Source organism: Myotis daubentonii, chromosome 5 (assembly GCF_963259705.1).
Source record: "Myotis daubentonii chromosome 5, mMyoDau2.1, whole genome shotgun sequence".
Taxonomy (NCBI): domain Eukaryota; kingdom Metazoa; phylum Chordata; class Mammalia; order Chiroptera; family Vespertilionidae; genus Myotis; species Myotis daubentonii.
This window is the reverse complement of record NC_081844.1, coordinates 82,162,175-82,182,505: the sequence shown is the minus strand read 5'-3', so window position 1 is coordinate 82,182,505 and position 20,331 is coordinate 82,162,175. Positions and strand designations below refer to the sequence as shown.

Genomic DNA, 20,331 nt, shown 5'->3' with positions numbered 1-20,331 from the left:
CCTCAGCCCATCTTTCTGCTAATGCCATTGAGACTTGGTCTCCGCTATAAAGGGCCAGCTGACCCACCCAAAGTTTCTTTGACACCTCATTTTATTTTTAAAGAGTCTTGTGGATTCCCCTATAGGGAACCCATGCTTGTTGCTAATAAAAAATAACGTATTAAATCACTGAACTGCCTCCCTAATAAGAGAGACACTCCAGGAAGCAGAGCCGTTGATGCAGTGCCCCAGTCCATACGGTCAGGCCCCAGGCAGCGCCACACAGTGATGCAGTCACAGGAATTGCTTGGCTGGGAGTTCCCTGCCTTTCCCAGTTAACAGTGAGGATTTTGTAATCAAAGAAAACACGATAATTTCAAGAGGAACATTTAAAGTGCTTTATTCAAAGTAATGTCCATCACTAGCTACACATGTCCCCCATCTTTCCGGTAATTTGTGGATACCGTCCCAATATAACTTTTCTTGTTTTGAGGCAACCCATTCAGAGACCCAATTTTCCACTTCTTCATACGTTTTGAAGTGCTGCTCAGAAAGTGCGGGCGCCATCGATCAGAACAAGTGGTAGTCTGAAGGAGCAAAGTCAGGTGAATACAGCGGGTGGGTTCATACTTCCCAGGCAAGATCTTTTAACGTGTCTTTAACCCCTTTTGAAGTGTGTGATGGTGCATCGTCATGAAGCAAAATTACTTTGCCGTATCTTCTGGCCCATTTTGGCCATTTTATGATCAAAGCGTGGTTCAAATTATTTGTTGTCAGTAGTGATCACTATTAACGGTTTCACCTGGTTTAAGAAGCTCATAATACACCACACCTTCCTGATCCCACCAAACGCAGAGCATTGTCTTCTTTCCGAAGCGATTTGGCCTTGCAGTCGATGTTGATGGTTGACCTGGATCAACCCATGATTCTGTGCATTTGGGATTCTCAAAATAAATCCACTTTTAATTGCCAGTCACAATTCAATGCAAAAAAGACTTTCTTTCGTGCTGTTGAAGCAACATTTTACTGATGACTTTTTGGTTTTCCATTTGTCTTTCGTTCAGTTGATGTGGCACCCATTGTCCTTCCTTTAAAATCTACCCAATGCTTGTAAACGATCAGAAATTGTTTGCTGAGCAACGTTTAATCTTTCTGCAAGTTGTTTTTGAGTTTGACACGCATCTTCATACAATAATGCTTGTAATTGTTGGTCTTCAAACTTCTTTGGTTGACCTGGACGTTCTTTGTCTTTCACATCGAAATCATCACTTTTAGAGCGTTTAAACCAGCGTTCACGAGTATCTTGAGATGGAGCATGTTCACCATAAGCTTCCCGAAGTATATAATAACTTTCATTTTCTTCAAAATAAAGTAATGAATTAAAACTTCCCTCAAATGCTCTTTTTTTTTGGCATGAAATTCGACATTTTGACATTAGTAAGTGTAAAAACATCTATGATGTTAACACCTTCAGAAAATTTGACATATGAAGTTTTGAGCTTGTTGTCAATACAACAAAATAGCATACATATCAAATCGCATATATATCAACATATGTGTAACTCCATCTTTGAAACAAATCCGCATTATTAACCGGTACACCTTGTAAGTTTGCTTGATTTTTCCCCCTGAATTGCACTCTCCTCCTACTCCAGCCCCAGCCCCAGCCCCAACAGGACTAAATTTTCAGAAATTTTCCTTCACAACTGAAGGGTGACCGTCATCTCAAAACAAGTGTCAGCTTACCCGTCTCCTCTTCAGAGAGGTCTTCCCTGACCACATCGCCCTCTTGATGCTCCTCGCCTAGCACTCGTCCCTGTCTGCTATTTTCTTATTTATCTATTACCTGTCTGTCGATCTTACCCAACCAGACATATTACGCGTCATAAAAGCAGGACTTTGTCTTGTGCATCACTGTGTCCCCTCCATCGAACAGAGCCTGGCACAGAGCAGGTGCTTAATAAATACCTGAAAATATAGGGGAGGTACAAAGAGAGGGAGGGGAGAAAGAATTAATGAAGAGCAAAATCTGGGTTCTTGTCCCCAAGACTAGGAGGATCCTTTGCAGCCTCAGTCACTTCCTCTGTAGAATGGACAGGGCCTCTAGCCCAGGGACAACCATGGCCACACTGCACGGTCCTGTCCCCTCCCTGCAGTGCTGTCACAGGCCTGCCCCCGGAGCTGCCCTTCCCTTCCCCACACCTCATCGCAGAGAGACAGAAATTAATTTCCCTTTGGCATAAACTGATTTTGATGAGCCCAGTCCCCAGCGATTCATCACAGACCTCTCAGGGAGCACTGCAGGGAAGGGCGGGCAGCCGCATGACTTATGGGCCTTGCAGCCCCAGACGCCCAGCTGCTTCTGATGGCTCTGGACACCTCCAGCCCCCCTAAATCAGCTGTGATGGAGCAACCTGGCGAGCTGCCCAGCCCGTCCTCTGACTCGGCTGGTGCCCCTGGCAGGCGCCTCCCAGGTCAGGGGGCACAGGCTGTGCGGAAGCGGGTGACTTCATCCAGGCTGACTCACTCCCGTCAGCCACTCGGCATGGACTACGAGAGGGAGGCAGAGGCAGTTCTCTCCAGCTTTGAGCTTTAGAGAAGGGGAATCCTCACCCTCCCTCTATCTCCCCAGGGCCTCCCCAAACCAGACTGCACCCCAACACAACCCCATACCATCATTCGAGAATCCACATTATGTCCTGCAAATAACCTGAAGAGGTGTAGGGCCCAGGCCCAGTGCTCCACTTACCAGCCAGGTAGACTAGACCAACCCTGCAATATCTGTCTCTCCATCTGTAAAAGGGGCATGGCAACCCTTGCTCCCCTAGTGCTCAGTGGTACTGGGCAGGCCTGATGGATGCGAGGGTCTTGGAGAAGGACAGTACCATGTGGAAGTGGGGACAGGAAGCCGGATCAATGGGCTTCCAGGCCGCAGGGTCAAGACCAGACCTCTTGGGCTGAAGTGCCTTGAATCAATGCCCTGCCCTCCCCTCTACCCCCTCATACCCCACCCTCTGCCCCATTTAGCATCCTTAAGTTCCTCAGATAGGCTATTCTCCTTACCTTTAGGCCTCCGTGGTTCTAAATTGTTCCCCCAGCCTAGCACCCTTTTTCTTTGCCTGCCTAAATCATCTTGAACTCTCAGTCCTCAGCTTAAATTTTACTTCATCTCAGAAGCGTTTCCCAGCCCCTCAGTGAGATATTTAGATACTAGGGCCACATGCCTGTGTCTGTACAGTCTAGTCATTCCCCTACATTATCCCAATCATCTCACATCTGCCCCCAGATGTTGCCCTTGTTCTCCCCTACATCCCCCCAGCCCAGCCCAATCGGAAAAGCTAGGACTTTTCAGACTGAAAAATCCCTGAAGGTAGAGGCCATGCCTCCCCCAGGTCTGGGGTCCCCAGAAGATTGAGACTGTGCCTGCCTCATGGTAGGTATTCACTCATATTGACTTACTTGAACTGAATTCCTCTGCCTACTCACGTTGACTGGCCGGGGCTGCCTGAAGCACTGTGTGGAGAAGGATTCTGAGTCTGCAAAAATGCACATAAGCACTGTATCTATCACAAAGTGAGGGTTCGGTACATGTCAGCTGTTAACATTGGCGTTGCTACTGGGATTTGGTTCATCAGCCCAGGAGCAGGGAGGGGGGTGAGAGGTGGACACACAGGGGCTTGTTCTGAAATAACCTAAGACACTTACCTGCCTCCAGCAGAAAGAATATCCACATAGGGTCAGGAGGCTGGAGTTTGAGACCTGGGTCACCTTCCAACCTGTGTAGGAGACTGAGTGCATCTTCATCTGTCGAACAGGAATAACTCCCACCCTGCTGAATCGTAATGTAAATATCTGATATGCAGGATGGTCTTAGGCGACCCCTGTGAAGGTTCGACCACCGAAGGGGTCACGACCCACAGGTTGAGAACCACTGGTTTAGAGGGTAGAGACCCCAGACCCAGGGCCATTCCCAGCCTCACCCCTGTGCTCCCACCTTGAGACCCCCATCCTCTACAGTCACAGGGCCTGCTTATGAAACCTGCAGAGCAGGGTCAAAGCCCCACTGCCTCACTCTCTAGCTGTGTGACTTTGCACAAGTCCACCTCACTGAACCTCATTTCACTTATAAAATGGCAATGATAATGGTAGCTGCCTCCCAGACTTCATAGTAAGATTGAGGTAATTGGGTAAAGAGTGCACTCAGCATTCAGCCTGAGGCCCAGTAAATGCTCAGTAAATATTATCCATTATCATCACCATAACCATCATCATCATCATCACCCTCTAAAATTTAGAGTCTAAATGTTGTAGCTCTGCAGGGGGTAAGGACCATGTTAATCCTGGTCCTTCTCTACCATAGTAACTCCCGAAACTTCCCAGCAAACTAGTTTGTTGTCCCCACTTCCTGGATGGGCAGAGTGAGGCTCAGAAAAGCTAGGACTTTTCAGACTGAAAGGAGAGGCCATGCCTCCCAAGTCTGGGCTCCCCAAGGATTGAGACTGTGCCTACCCCGTCAGACTGGGGGTTTTGTCTCCCTCATTTGCCCAGGGAATGGGCCTCCTTTTTAACCACCCCTCACCCACCCCCCCGCCACCCCTCCCCCTACACACACACACACACACCCAGACAATTCAAAAGAGCACAAGGAGAGGTTCAGGCTGTGAACATCGGTCAGCATGGACCTGTCTGGTTCTAGCTGCCCCAGCTGATGCAAGAGGCCTCGTGACTCGCGCTTCCCCCCCACCCCCTCCCTGCAACACACACACTGGCTCCAGCTTCCCGCCTGACTGGGCTGAGCACTTCAAAGCCAGCAGCCTCTGAAATGAGGCCGCAGCATCGGAGATGGCAGCTGGTAGGGAGAGTCGGGCAGCCCCCTGGCCCTGTGTGTGTATCTCTAGGCACACCTGTCAATGTTGTCGGGCAGCAATGGTCACCAGGGACCTGGGGGATGGCCTTAGGTGCCCATATCATGGCCGAAGGAACATTCAAGCCATCAGCATGCCAGTGAGACTAGGCTGCAAAGGGCCAACTCCTTCGTGCCAGCAGGCACTGGATGCCCACCTGCTGGTGGAGATCAGGAGTCACGGAGAGTGGCCACTAGGATTCATCTCTCCTCTCCTCTCCCCCACCTCCTCTCTTTTTCTCTCTCTCTCCATCATATGATAAGGTGATGCTATGGACTCCAGCATTCCAGACCTAGGATCAAATCCTGTTTATCCTACTTCCTAGATGTGTGACCTTGGGCGGTGTTATGGGCTGAATTGTATACCCTCCCAAACTCATATGTTGACATTCTTAACCCCCAATATCTCAGAATATTATCTTTTTTGGAGATAGCACCTTTACAGAGATAATCACATTAAAACAAGGTCAGTAGGGTGGACCCAAATCCAATACTACTGGTGTCCTTACAAGAGGAAATTTGGACATAGACACGCACAGAGAAGGTGGCCATTGACAAGTCCAGGAGAGAGGACTGGAACAATTCCTTCCCTCAGCCTTTGAAAGAAGGCTTCCAAGTTTTGGACTTCTGGTCTCCAGAACTGTGAGACAGTAAATTTCTATTGTTTAAGCCACCCAGTCTGTGGTACTCTGTTGGGGCAGCCCTAGGAAACTAATACAGGTAGTGACGGTTTCCCAGAGCCTCAGTCCCATAAGCCTAAACAGGAATTATAATAGTACTTGCCTCACAGGTTGCCATGAGGCTTAGATGAGATGGTACCTATAATGACAGAACTTACCACAGGATTAGGCACACAGAGGTACTCAATAAATGTTGCTTTGACTAATATGGTTACTATGCACTCATACATTTACTGCATACCCTTATACATTTATTCCAGATAATTGTATACCTTCCAAGCACCGAGCATGTGGGTCCTGAGGTTGAACAAATCTCTGTTCTTCTGGGTACTTGGCAATGAACAAAGATAGCCCTATCCTCATGGGACACATACACACAAATTAGCTGATGGGAGTGAAAATGTCTAGTTTGCCCATCTGTGCACATGTGTGTATACATAGGTGTTAATGTGTACATTGGTACATCAGTATACCCATGTGCACAGCATGTTAGGGTCTATGCATCTAGGTGCCCAGTGCATACCCTGTGTGTTCATGCACAGTGTGTTACACATGTGGTGTTTTAGCATGTGTGTGCACAAATATTCATGGGTACATGGGTGTGCATGTGAGGGCATCAGAACAGATGGGCCAGTGTGAGTCTGGATGAGTGTAGTTGAGAAAAAGTGGATATGTGGGCCAGTGTGTGCAAGAATAACAGGGCCCAAAGCGGGTGTCCTCTGCTGCCTACAGCCAAGCAGAAGCTCTGAGAGGTCATCTCAGCCATCCCCCAGCCTCAAGTAGACACATGCCCCTTCCCCAAGTCAGACTTGAACGTTCTTGTGCCCAGAGACCATCCGGGACCCTTCCCAGTGCATAGACCCAGTTTCAGGAAGGTCTTCCAGCATTCCAACCACAATCCCTGAGTGGCACTTCAGAAACCAGTAGTCTCAAAGCCCCTGAAAGGAAGACATCAACCCTATGCTCCAGGCATATGTTGGTCCTGCATCCTCATTCAGCTCCCCACAAGCTGCCCTTCCAGAGGTGACAGGTGGAATCCCACATTCCCAAAGGCCTCTCCAATTTGGGTGCCCTATTCCTGCCCCTAGAATGCCCAGCATTAACACTCCCTGTCCCACCACCATCCCCTTGGGGAGGAGAAGGGGCTAAATTACTTGGCCTCTTTCCCACCATCACAGGATCTGCTTGACAAAGAAGTGTGGCTAGACATGGGTCTAGGAAGGGCAAGCTCTCAAGCACTAACCAGGCCAATGTCCAACGGGCATCTGTAACTGTTGAATCAATGACAGGGTGATACTTTCCGAGGATGAAAAAGGCCCAAAACACTAGGGTTTGCGGGGGAGATCCACAGATGACACCATCTCCAGGGAATGACTCCTACCTTTCCCTGTCTCCCGAGTCAGAGCTGCGGATCGGAGCTCCATGGTTCAGAGAAGTGGGCTCCCCTGGCTCTGTTGCCTGCTGGAGGTCTTGGGAAGCCTGCAGATGACAGGACCACCCCAGACCCACTGAATCAGATTCCCCACATACTGTTCCCCCTTCCTCCCCCACATCTGCAAGCTCACCGGCTAAGTGGTCTTGGGTGCACCAAGTTTTGAGAATTCCTGGGGTGGTGGGAGCCCCTGGTGGAAAGGAAGGTAAGGGACGGGGAAAGCACCCCTTCTCAGGCCTTGTTGGGGGAACTTCAGGTCACAAGATTCCTGAGTTCCAGCGGTGTTCCCCACTATAGGGGTGGGGAGGGGGAAGAACTGAGTTCTGTCCCCCAGTCATCTCCCCCTGCCATCCCTGAGCCAGACAGGCACAAGAGTCTGAACAAATACCCGCTAAAAAAGAAAAAAAAAACTGGAGTAGGGTGGGAGCAACCGGCACAGCTGAGGGAGGGGGAGCCTGGGGGCGGAGAGGCGGTCACAGAGGCAGGAAGGTGGAAACCGGAACAAAGGCTGACCCGAGTCAGGCCAACTGGCCAACCAGCCCACCCCCACCCCCCTGCGGCAGGCAGCTCGGCAGGGCTGAGCGCCAGCTCCTAGATCCAAAACGAGTTCCCACCGAGCGTGCTTAATGCAGCGGCGGTGACATTTCTGCCGTCAGAGGCAAACACAGGAACCCGGCCATCTTGATGAAGGACGCCCAGAGTGCGGCGGGAGACGAAGGCGGGTGGGGCTCGGACTCCGGCACCCGGCGCCCTAACCGCCCCTCCTGCCTCTGCCCAGGACCCAAGCCCAGACGGTCACAAAACTAGGGTCGCCAGACTGGAATGCCCTCCCCGACACACACAGTCTTGTACTGGTGGGGAAACTGAGGCCATAGCCCTGACACTTCCAGGCCTGGGAAGGTAAAATAAAATACCCAGAAAAGCCCTGGGGGAGAATGCCTTGAAGAATGTCCTAGTGGGCGTGCCTGTCTGGGAAGCAGAGAGCAGAACCGGCCGGGCCGCAATGACCGGTCTCAAAAGAGAGTACACACCTGGCCCCCAACCGGGCGTGCCCTTATGAGGGCGCTGGCAGTGCCTCTACCTCTCCAAGCAGCGAGAGGGTTAAGCTCCCTCGCGGTACTTGCTGCAGTAAGTGGAAAGGAAAGAAGTGTCAACTCTGTTCTCACCACAGCGGGGCTGTCGGATGGCACCTCCCCCCGCCCGGCGCACCCCGCCCGGCCTGCTCCCCCGCCCTCCCCTCGGAACGCGCGCACACACACCTCCCACCGCTTTGCCCAAATTATTTTCGATCCCGGGAGACTCCGGATGCCAGACGCGCTCCGTGGCGGCGACAGCGGCCGCGCCTGATTCATTGCGCCAAAGCTGCAGATGCGACCTCCCGCCTGCGCCCTGTGCCCTGGCCTGCGTGCGCGCCTGGAGAGACGGAGGGTGGGGGTGGGAGGAGGTGGCAATTTGTAGGCGCCCCCCCCACCCTAGAGCCCGCCCCCGGCCCCCCGGGGCCAGGTCCCCAGTCCCCAGTTTCCTGGGCTGCTCTAATTAGCTTCCTCGGGGGGCACCACGCGGCGTGAGGGGCGGCAATTTCCCGGCTGGGCTGCGGGGGAAGCGCTCCCACCGCCTGGGAAGGTGAAATGGGAAACTCGATTCAAAGAGAGCTTTCCTCCCCCCTCCCGCCAAGCGCCGTAGAAAACGGGTTTGAAATTCCTCCTCTTTTTTTTTTTTTTTTATTTATAGTGCACCGTCTCCATGGAAACCGCGGAGGAGGTCACGGTAGCTGGGCCCCCGCGCGTCACCCCGCGCCTCGTCGGCTGCAGACGCCAGGATTGCGGCCTCCCAGGCGCCGCGGCCCGCGTGGACTCTACTCCGCGTTCCCCGCCCCCGCTGCACTCCGCCCGCGGCTCCAGCCGTATGACTTTGTCGGGTCCCAAATGGAACGGCGCACCTGGGCACCGGTGCGCCAGGCCGTGCCTCTGTCCCCAGGCACTGGCACGGGAGACTGCGCCAAGAAACACGTGCGCAGCTCCAAGACGAGGACGCGTGCGGCAAGAAGCCGTTAGGGGATCCCTGCACTTGTGAATGCCCTGGGCGACCGACCTATATAGGCGCACAGCTCCCGCGCTCTGGCTACAGTGAGACCCCGGGTGGGAGTCGGCCAAGTCCTGCCTAAGTAGCTAACTTCCTAGCTACGTGACTTCGGGGGAGTCACAACTCCTCTGCGTCTCAGCTTGCTCGTCAACAAAATGGACTTGTGAGGCTGGAGACAAAGTACATTAAACGCTTAACTACCTTCGTCACGAGGTTCCGAAAAGATGGTAGTTGTGGTTAGGGTTCTTTTTTCCCAGGCTGGGAAAACCGAGGCCCAAAAGGTGCTGCTGAGCGACCAGCCTGAGGGCTGGGAGTGACACCTTGGGAACTCCCCAGCACCGCAGCCTAGACTCACAGGTGGGAGGGGAGGGGAGCGTGCGCGGCGCAGGGCCTGGGCCACATCTGCACCCGGAATCCCGGAAATGGGGCCGCTCGCGGCGTCCTCCTTCCCCGCCCTAACACCGCCAGCAACAGGCCTGCCAGCCCTCCCTCCCAGGGCTGAGGCCGCACCTGCCCCACCGGATGGCCGCCCAGGGACCAGGCCTTGCCCCCCCACCGCGCACACTTCCTCCCGGACCCCAGAGCCCCGTCGGGCGCGTAGGGGGAGGGGACCCGACCGCCCCCGCTCCGCCAGCTTCCCACAGACTGAGCTGCCGGGAGCCGGGGAGGCAGGAAGTCTCAGAGCCGGGGCGTGGAGGCGGGGTAGGGGCAGGAAGTTGGGGGTGACTCTCCCAGAGACCCCAGACGGGGCCCCGGCGTGGGAGCGGGGTAGGCGGGTGCGTAGGGATTCAGGGTGCCCCTCCTGTAGCTGTAGGCCGTGTGACCCAGGCCAGAGCGGCCCGCTGGGTCAGGGCGAAGGCCGCTGCCTCTGGCGACCCCCAGCAGCGTGCACAGGGAGGGAGGGGCTGCCTTTGTCTACTTTGCCGCAGCGGCGGCCCCCCACAACCCCTCCCCCCCGCGCCCCGCCGGGCCCTGCACAGCCCGGGTTTTCCATCCGGCCCGGCTCGGCTCGGCAGCTGTCAGGGGACCGAGCTGACCTTCGCGAGCAGGGAGTTTCAATTAGCCGCAGATCAGATAAGCGGGCGGGCCCGTCTCTCCGGGCACCGCGGGGGCGCAGCCCCGCCCCCGCCACCCCGCGCCAAACGCGCTCCAGATGGGAACAAAGATGAGGACGCAGCTCCACCTGCCTCCCTGGGGAGGGGAGAAGAGGCCCCGCCGGGAGGAGCTTCCCAGAGGAAGGGGTTGCGTGCCCTCCCCTGCCCATCTAGGATCTGATGCCGGGCCCGGGGTCTAGCTAAGATGGGTCTTTGCTGCTCTGCTCGCCTCCCGCACAGCGGAGTGGGGTCTGACGCACTGACCTCATCCCCAGGCAGGCATTGCGTCCCTCCTCCCCCGGAAGGCGCCTTTTGCCATCTCTGATCTCATCCAGAGCGCTCCCTGAGAGGCTGAGAGGAGGCAAAGCCCAACAGAAAAAGGAAACTGAGGTAGAGAGGGGCCAGGTCGCCCCAACCACATTCTTTCAGATGTTTATTGAGTATCTAATGCGTGCCAGGCACTGTTTAGAGTTTAGACTGTGGAGACACCAGAAAACAAAAATAGTCTACTCCCCAGCCTCATAGGACTGACAGGGAGACAGACTATAATCAAGTAAACAAATAGTTGAACAAGAGCATTTTGGAGTCTGAAGAGCCACGAAGGTATTAAAATAGGTCACGTGAGACTGACTCCAGAGAGGGGACGGTATTAGCTATGGTAGTCAGGGAGGGCCTCTCTGAGGAGGTGACATCTGAACCAAGGCTCCAAAGGCCAGAAGCAGCCAGCCAACTAAAGGAGAGGGTTTAGAGCAATCACAAGGAAATGAATGCAACACAATTATAGTAATCAGTCATTAGCAAATGTTGTAGTTCATTACCAATAATTATGTATAACAGGATATTGTAAAAATTAAGTTACAAAATTTTTATTAAAACTTTTCGTACATACCAGTGTATTGGCTGGGCCGCAAAAATATTCATTGTGGGCTGCGAGGTTGACACGCACTCGCTAATGACTGATTACTCTAACCATGTTGCATTAGTTTCCCTTATGCGCAGGCGCACCATTTCTCTCCACTAATACTAGCAGCGAATATTTTAGCAGCCGATTGCCACATCATTAGTCTTGGACTGACTTGTTTGGCGTGCACAACAGGAAATATTTCACTTTTGGAGAACAAGAAAAATAGGTTTATTTGCGTTACGCTTATTAATTTGTGCAGTTATTCAGTGTCTGGTAAGTTAATGTTCAAGAAAAAATATTAATTTTTATTCAAATGTTCTGTTATTTTATGTTAACGATGACTCATTTATTTCAGTCCTTTGTATTCAGCATGCCTCTATCGAAATAAACCTACGTATCTATGAAAATGAAGCTTTTGTTTTTTTGCGGCCCACATAAACTTAAACCTTGTTTATTTGGCCCGTGTTAGCCTTTGAGTTTGACATGCTTGGTGTAGAGCAAGCCACTGTGGACATGGACCAAAGGGGAAGTAGATATAGCAGGGCTTTGCAAAACAGGCGAGGTGTCAGAGTTTATGCAAAGTGGGTTCTAAGCTGGGAGTGACAAGGTCTGACTAATTTTTGTAAGATCCCTATGGCTGCGGTATAGATCAAAGTAAGGCAAAGGTACAAGCAGGAAGACCAGGGAAGAGGGGCAAAAGATGGGATAGAGGGAAGGAAAGGGTGGAGGAGAGTTTGCTGGATTAGTGATACAGTTAGGCAGATGCAGTGGGTGTAGGGGTGAGGTAGAGCAACAGAAGCTTGGAGAGAAAGGCAGGGTTTGAACCCACGTTGGCCTTTGGAAGCATGAAGGAGCTGCTTAGATGTGAAGGGTAAATGTATGGAGCAAGAATGCCAGGCAGGGTTCAAATCCTGGTACCATTAGATGAGTGACCTTGGGCAAGCTTCTCTATGAATTTCCTCAAACATTAAAAAAGACAAGTAGGACTGTCATTAAAAGGTTTGAATATGATATGACCTGAAAAGTGTTTATCACAGAGCCTGGTAAAGAGTAGGTGCTCGCCCTGGCCAGTTTGGCTCAGTGGATAGAGCATCGGCCTGTGGACTGAAGGGTCCCGGGTTTGATTCTGGTCAAGGGCACATAACTTCAGTGTGTGGAAGGCAGCTAATCACATAAATATCTCCTCTCTCTGTCTCTACCCCTCCTTTCCACTCTCTAAAAATCAATGGAAAAATATCCTCTGGTATGGATTAATTTAAAAAAAAAAAAAGAGCAAGTGCTCAGTAAATTTTGGCCATTATTATGGGTGCTGTTGCTATCCCACCCATCCTCCTCATACACAGCTGCCACTTCCTACCAGAAGCCCCACACGGGCCTTACAAGACCCTCCTCTCCGGCCTTGTTTTCGGTTGCTGAGGGTAGAAGCTCCTCCTCGCATCTCACCATCCCCTCCCAACACCTTTGTTTGGAGAGCAGTTGAGGAGGTAGGTCATTGGGGAGCGACCCACCCAGTCATTATTCCCTAAAGTAACTGCTGGGATCCCTCCTCATCCCAGGACCCCTATTCACCACCTCGGAGGAACCCTCCAAGCCCCTCAGTGGTCTCAAGATGGGCCTGCCCCGACCCTGCCAGAGCAGTAGTCAGCATTCCATATCATTCATTCAATCAGCTGAGTGATCCTCCAGGACCTGGCTATTGTGGGGACAGAGAAAACATAACCCAGGCCCTGTCCTCAGGCAGATGCTTGGACAACACGATTGCTGTTGGTTCTCTAGGAGCTCGGAGCTAATGAGCAGTAGCTTCCAGAGGTGAAGCGCCTTGCCCACAGTCACACAGCCATTGTAGTGGTGCTGGTCTCACATGCTGTTAAATGCAAAGGTGTCTCCAGAAGGCCTTCCCCCAAAGTCCTGTGCAAATGGATTTTGCCCTTACTTCCCTGTGTGCCTGAGGCTTCACCTGATTCCTCAGGAGCCCACCTGGTGTCAGGTATACAGTAGGTGCTCAAGTACTGCTTGAACAAGGTAGCATCCTCTTGGCAAGCAGCGATGAGGCCTACTCTCACCTCCACATCTCCCCTAGGGCTCCCCTATAACTCATTTCAGAGCCTGTCAGAGTTGTTGACTAGAAAAAAATGTTCTAGTTTGCAGAATATTTGCATCTGCTTTGCATGCTGTTCACATGACATCAAAATGCACAGAGGCCAGGCCCTGGTACCCTACTCACTCTCTTGATATCCCCCCAAGAGAGGCTTGGGGGAGTATCTATTTAGGGTCCCCCTAAGCTTGTCTACTTTCAATGTGTGGAGACAGAGATGGGAAGTTTCTTGCCTACCCTTGCTCCTCCCTTCCCTCCATCTCTTACTGGGAGAAGTGTGGTGGGTCAGAGCAGGGAAGCCAGTGGCAAGCCAATGCAGGTACACACACACACACACACACACATACACACACACGTAGACACACACAGCAGTGCAGCAGGAAACATCTGGGGTCTGACAGAGGTTGAGCAGAAGGCAAAGGAGAAGGTGATGCTTTGGTGTTGCCACTGGTAGGTGACATGGCTGATGGCTGGGCTATCCCCAGTCATATTCTCATATCTCAGCCTCTCCTCACACCAGGCCAGTCTGTCTCCCCCACAGCCAACCACACACCTATCCACACTTCTGATATGGCTGCTTGGGCTGGAGGGAGGGGAGGAAAAGGACAGGAAGAAATAGAGATGTCAGTAATGGAATGGTAGCAAGGACTAGAAAGAAGGAATCTGTGGCTCTATAATTTTGGAAGAAGAGGGAGAGAGTCGAGGTTTAACCAGGTCCAGGACCTCCTAGAGACCCTGACATGGGGACATAGGAGGAGGGAGCTGCTGTGATTGGCTGATGAGATGTGGCCCACATACTAGTAAGTTAACAGAGGCCAATAACCTATCCTGATTAACAGTAGACACATTGTAATGAGTATTTGGGGATCTGATTGGCAGTTGAGGACTGATTTACAGAGGCATCTTGCAGCCCACACATGCCCCTTCCTTCACTCTAGGTTGAGATTTCAGGCTTGGAGGCACCGAGAAGCTGAATAGAAATTAGAGATCCAGGAACTCAGAGTGGTGTCTCACATAGGGTCTTTGGATGAATGGGAGACAGCAGGATGCTTACTGAGTAAGCTTTGTGCCCGCCCTGTGACGGGGGCTGAGGGTAATACAGAGCTGACAGCATGGCAGAGATCCTCACACCTCCAAACCACCGCTGCACAGACACTGCCCTAGGAGCCCGTCCTAGAGAAGGCATCACAGGGGCTGGGCCCCAAGGGATGCACGGAGACCGTGACCAGACAAGTAACTGAAGGCACAGTGGGCAGGGCCTGCTTCAGGATGTCAGGGACTAGGAGAAAGGAACATTGGGAGGTGGACTGTGCCAGGCCTTGAATGCCAAGCCTAGGAGCCTGCACTTTGACAAGCAGGTGCTGTAGGCTGAGCTCCCAGAGGAACCTTCCACCCTGGTGAAGCAGCTCCTGGCCCCTTGCCTCTTCTAGTTGAGTATGCCCCCATCACCAGCCTAGGCTCAGCTGAGCAGCCAGGCTGGCAGAGACCTTCACGATCATCTTCTCAGCCCTCATACTGTAGGGCACAGAGTCCTGGGGGAATTCCAGTTTCCATAACTTACAGTCACAGACTCTCCTGAGCCTCAGTTTCCTCGCCTGAGATGCAGATAACACCAACTTCCTAAGATTCTTCTGAGAATTAACTTGGAAGTGCTGAACAGAATGCCTGAATTTTATTTGTTTAATCTCTATTTACTGAGTGCCTTCCATGTGCCGGGTATTGTTCTAGGCACTGGGGTTTCAGCAGTAAACCTCAGGGGTTTCCATTCTAGAAAGGGAGGAGGAATATAAACCACAAATATGTCAAGGAGAGAATGTCACATTATGGCAATGCTGTGACAATACAAATAGGGTAATGTAATAAGTTGACATCATGGCGTAACTGGAAGTAGAGGACAGAGGTTTTGGATAAGGTGGTCAGGGACCTCTGGGGTGTCATTTGAGCTGAGATCTGAATAATGAGGAGGAGTCAATCATAGTAAGAGGCAGAGAAAGGGTGTTCCAGAAACAGTAAGTGCAAAGGCCCTGAGGCAGGGAGAACTTGCCCCGTGGGGAGGGTGGTGGGGCTAAAGCAGTGGGAACAGGAAAGGCAGAGGCATAGGTACCCGTACCAGGGGTCTTCAAGGACCTTGGAAGGAGTCCGGTTTTAATAGTTTTAATTCCAAGGACCATAGAAAACCATTGGAGTTTTTCAGCAGGCATGCTGGGAACTGATTTGCACAGTAATTGCTCAATAAAGGCTTGCTGTTGTCATTATGAATAATAATAATACGAAGCTCAGAGAGGAATAGCAAATGCCCAAGGTCACAGAGTCCCCTTCCCACAGCCCCTTCCTCCTTTGATTGGCCTTCCCCCTCCCCTAAGGAGCCGTGTGGATCAGCCGCAAGCCCGGCGGGAAGGAGGTGAGGGCAGCCTCCCTTCCCTCATTCCCGCTCCTTCCCTCCGGCCATTTCCCGTGCTCTCGGCGCCTGCGTCCCAATTAGCCAGCGAGGCTGACGGCCTCGGCTCCGAATGACAGACACCTCCTGTCACCCCCTGACGGGCGAGGAGATTAACTCTGAGCAGCACCGGCTCCAAGGGACTACAGGGAGAGGAGGGGAAGGGGGAGGGGATGACCATGCTTCCCCCCACCAAGGGCCCCATGGCGTTGGAAGAAAGGGGAGTAGGAAGGGCCCTATTCTCTGAGAGGACCCCTAGCAGTCTGGGGAAGACTGCCCCCACTCTCCTGATTGGCCACTGTAGCTGGAGCCACTACCCAACTTCCACCCTCAGCAGCTCTGAAGGCAGGGACTGTGCCATGCCTGTGGGTGCTTCACAGCTGAACCCTCAGCTCTGGGTATTACATGGCATCACGAGCACAGAGTGGAGTGCCCAGTAAACATGTGTGGGCTACTATGCTGAGTACTTTTTTTCATGCAGACTCTTTCAATCCTCACAACAACCCCATTTTAAAGAACAGGAAACTAAGGCACAGAAGCAGAGGGACTGGTTCAAAGATCATACAGATGGGCTAGAACAGGGGTGGGCAAACTTTTTGACTCGAGGGCCACAATGGGTTCTTAAACTGGACCGGAGGGCCGGAACAAAAGCATGGATGGAGTGTTTGTGTGAACTAATATAAATTCAAAGTAAACATCATTACATAAAAGGGTACGGTCTTTTTTTTCAATAGTTTTATTCATTTCAAACAGGCTGGATCCGGCCCGCGGGCCGTAGTTTGCCCACGGCTGGGCTAGAATCTAAACTGAGGCTGCCTGATGCCAAAACCAGGTAGCTAACCTCTCCTCTCCTAGGAGGAGACTCAGCTCATGGCGTTTAGGTATTTTCAATCCACTTTGGAGCAATGAGAGGAAAGCCCTGGAAAAGGGAATTAACAAAGCAATTCTGGGCATAGACACTGAGCACCAGGCTGGGGCCAGAAGTTCCAGGTAACACTCCCAAGTGAGCGGAGCCAGCAGGGATGGGAGACAGAATAGAAGTGAGTTTCCTAGAGAAGAGGTGAGTTGGACTTCTGAACACAAGTATGAATGGTCTGGAGAGGGCAAGAGGAGGGTGTTCCAGGCAGAGAATTGCATGGGCGAAGGCAAAAATGAGCAATGCAGAAATCCAGGTTGCAAGTGAAAGAAACCCAACACACTGGCTTGAGCTAAACTGGAACATAGTGGTTCATTCTGAGGCTCAAAGGGAAGAGTGTTTGGCTTCCAGTACAAGGATCAGTTTCCCTTTGCTGGCTTCATCCATGGATAGCTCTCCCCAAGTGGTGGTGGCTACCACATCAGAGACCACCCAAAGCCCTGGGATTCAACCTGATTGGCCAGGGCCAGGTAACATGTCCATCTCTAAACTAATCCCTGTGCTCAAGAAGGAGTCTGCTGTTGGCCAGGTCCCTCAACACCAGCCGCTGATAGAATCCCTCTAGAGCAGCGGTTCTCAACCTGTGGGTCGCGACCCCTATGGGGGTCAAACGACCCTTTCACAGGGGTCGCGGAAATACATCCTGCATATCAGATATTTACATTACGATTCATAACAGTAGCAAAATTACAGTTATGAAGTAGCAACGAAAATAATTTTATGGCTGGGGGTCACCACAACATGAGGAACTGTATTAAAGGGTCGCGGCATTAGGAAGGTTGAGAACCACTGCTCTAGAGCCCTAACGGTGGTGGGAGAAGGGAAAGGGGGAGGCTCCCCAGTTCCAGTGCTGGATTGTGAGCCCTGGATGACTCCTCCTTGGGCAGCCTAGGGACCCCTAATGTCCCCAAATCCAAGAGTTCCCACCTGTGTAGATGACATCCATCAGATCAGCTCTGGCCACATGAGAGGGGGTTCCAGAAAGGCTCCTAACCCAGCACAGGAAGGCCTTGGGGTTTCCCCGACCCTAGTTTGCTCCATAGACCTACCTGATCTCGACCCATCCTTCACCCTCAGGCCAGCGATACGTTTTCCCTAGAGTTTGTTTCATTATCAGGGTCCTTAATTGCCTTTTACAAAGTCACCAGCTCTGACTGCCAAGAAGGACAGTCTTGCAATAGAAAAAACTGTGGCCAGGTGCCAGGAAGGACTTCTACAGGGAGAGTGTTCCACCCTGTAGCTAGGGATGGGCATGGCTGTCAGTGTTTGGAAGCAAGAGAACACCCAGGCCAGCCCCCAGGGAAGCTGCTGCAGTAGCTCCTCCTACAGCTAATGTCTCTGGAGGTAAGGAGCTCACTTCACTGGGAGGAGGAGGGAAGCACAGTACTTTTGGCAGTCATGCTCAGAGTTTGGAGAATGGACTTGGAAGTCACACTGACAGAGATTTGATTTGGGGGTCAGCTGAGTGACCTTGGGCTTGCCCTGGTCAGCCTTGGTTTTCTCATCTGTAAAATGGGATAATACGAGGCCTGACCTCAAGGTATAGCGAAGTTCAAATGAGATACTGCATCTACTACTGGCTACTACTACTATTCTAGCTCTGTCCAAGACCGGCCCTTAGCCTGTAGCTCCCCAAAACTCTTTCTGGACCTACCTCAGTTTCTCCATTTGTACTTCCAGCACTCTCTAGGGTGGGTGACTTGGATGATCTCACTGAGGGGAGGACCCCTCCCATATCAGTCAATCCGTGGGGGGTAGCGAAGGCAGCAGGCAATGCCCAACCAATGTTTTCACCAGGCTGGGCAGGCAGCGCCAGGCAGGCGGGAGCTGGTCAGGTTTTTAATTGAACGAGATGCAAATGAAATGTAAATACCATGCAAATAAGCTCCTGCCAGGAGGCGTTGGGCTAGGAGCAGAGGGAGCAGGGAGGGGACTGCTGAGCAAAGGCCCTCCCCGTCCCCTTTTTTTTGCTCTCCGGTAGCTGCCCACGCCCACCCCCTGGTGCTGCCCACCCAGCCAGTCCGTTACATTCTGGGAACTGTGGGCACTGCATCCCCCCCACAGCTCCTTTCCAGATCCACTTCCCTAACCCTATGGCTCCTAGTGGTGATGGTGATAGGGTGCTCAAGGAGGAGCCAGGGATCCTGTGGATAAGGCTTGACTGACACAAACACTCATAGTCACACAGAAAGACCCACTCAGAGCATAAAGGAGACACACAGATACACACATGCAGATACCCACATTCCCTCTCAAGCCCCCCGCAACACTGAGACCCACACAGACAGCCCATCACACAAATATGGACACCTGCACATTCAATCACAAATACCGGGGAAAATTGAACTAGTCATAGGGGCACACACATGTATACACACACACGTGAACACAGACGTCTGCCCTGCCATGAGGACTGCAGACTAAGGTCCCTGTGCTGGCCTGAGGTCAGGACTGGGGGGTAGAAGTCCAGGCACCCTGTGTGGTCAGAGCCTGGTGGTCTGAACGAGGCCAGATGGGCGGTAGGGGGTGAGGGGATCCTCCCGGGTGGCCTGGGCTCTTTGCCCACCCCACCCCCTCCCAAGACACATCGCCATACCCCAGGACTCACAGGCCCTAGACAATGACAGGTGTTGGTCCATCCCCCAATTCCTGGGGTACTGGGTCCCTGGAATCTAGAATCTCCCTGTGGTTCCATACCCAACCCCCACTCCCAGGCAGCCAGATACTTGAGGGAGGCTGGCCGAGGTGGGCTAGGTCAGGAGTCCATGCCCCACTCTGCAAAGAGGTGGGGTATGAAGCACAAGGGAAGGCGGGGAGGCTGGGAAATTTGGTCAAACCTCCATTCCACCCAGGACCCACATCTGGGGGTGGTTCCAGCCCCCACTCGGAGCTGACTCACGCCCCACATTTAACTCTCATTAGCGCCTCTGAGCCCAGCTGGGAGGGACAACCGCCAACTTCCCCCAGCAGACGGAGCTCTGGGTGGGCCGCCCTCACAGCCTCAGTTTCCCCCCAGGGGCCTGGCCTGGCGACAGGGGCTGCGTGGGAGAGCAGTGGCTCATAGTCCCCTCGTCTGAGCTAGGGCCGTCCTCCGCCCCAAGGAATTAGGGGCTGGGTGTGGCCTCTTCCGGGAACCCCCGCCCCAGTCTCCCACCGGATGCCCTGCAGCCTCAGATAATCCCCCACCCCAACCAGTGCCCAAGGGTCAGGAGGCGGGGGCAGATGGCGTCGGATCTAAGGCTGCCGAAATTGCGGATGACCCGCCGCCAATCGGGCTGCTGCGCCCTCCAACCGCACTGCCCACTCGGCCTTACACAGGGCGGGGGCGGATGAATGGGGGCCAGAGAAGCAGGGACGTGGCCAAGGATCCATGGCCGTTCCGGCCTCCTTCCTTCGCCTGCTCCACAGGCCGACCCTGTTCTTATTTTCACTGAAACCGCCCTGTTCGTCGTCTCTCACGGAGCGCAGGGCGCCCGAGGCATCGGCCCCTGGGAGGCCACGCCGCCGGCCCCCACCACGCCCCAGGAGGGGCCGGTTCCGCAGCCTCCACCACACGCACTCCCCCTTTCCCTGCTCTGTGGGAAGGCGGCAGCTGGGGCGGGGGTGGCCGCGGGAGCGTCTTGCCCGTGTGATCGTGCCGAGCCGGGAATTCGGGGCCATGTGGGAAAGACATTAGTGCCGGCCGCCCTGCCAGCCAGGAATGCGCCCCCCGCTCCGCAGCCGCCGCCTGCCTGGCCCAGAAACGGTGACTCACCCGCTCCGTGTTCCCACCCCCTCATCTTGCACCCTCCACAGCCCACCACAGGCCT

The 20,331-nt window shown here is 53.2% G+C and overlaps 1 long non-coding RNA gene across 1 annotated transcript; it reads right to left on the bottom strand.

Annotated features, from left to right (window-relative positions):
* Positions 1-284: 284 nt before the first annotated feature.
* Positions 285-3,796, bottom strand: LOC132234332 (uncharacterized). The gene is made up of 3 exons (XR_009452887.1): positions 3,685-3,796; positions 3,439-3,515; positions 285-1,947 (listed from the first exon to the last, which is right to left on the bottom strand). It is a non-coding gene; the product is annotated as an uncharacterized LOC132234332 (long non-coding RNA).
* Positions 3,797-20,331: the final 16,535 nt, after the last annotated feature.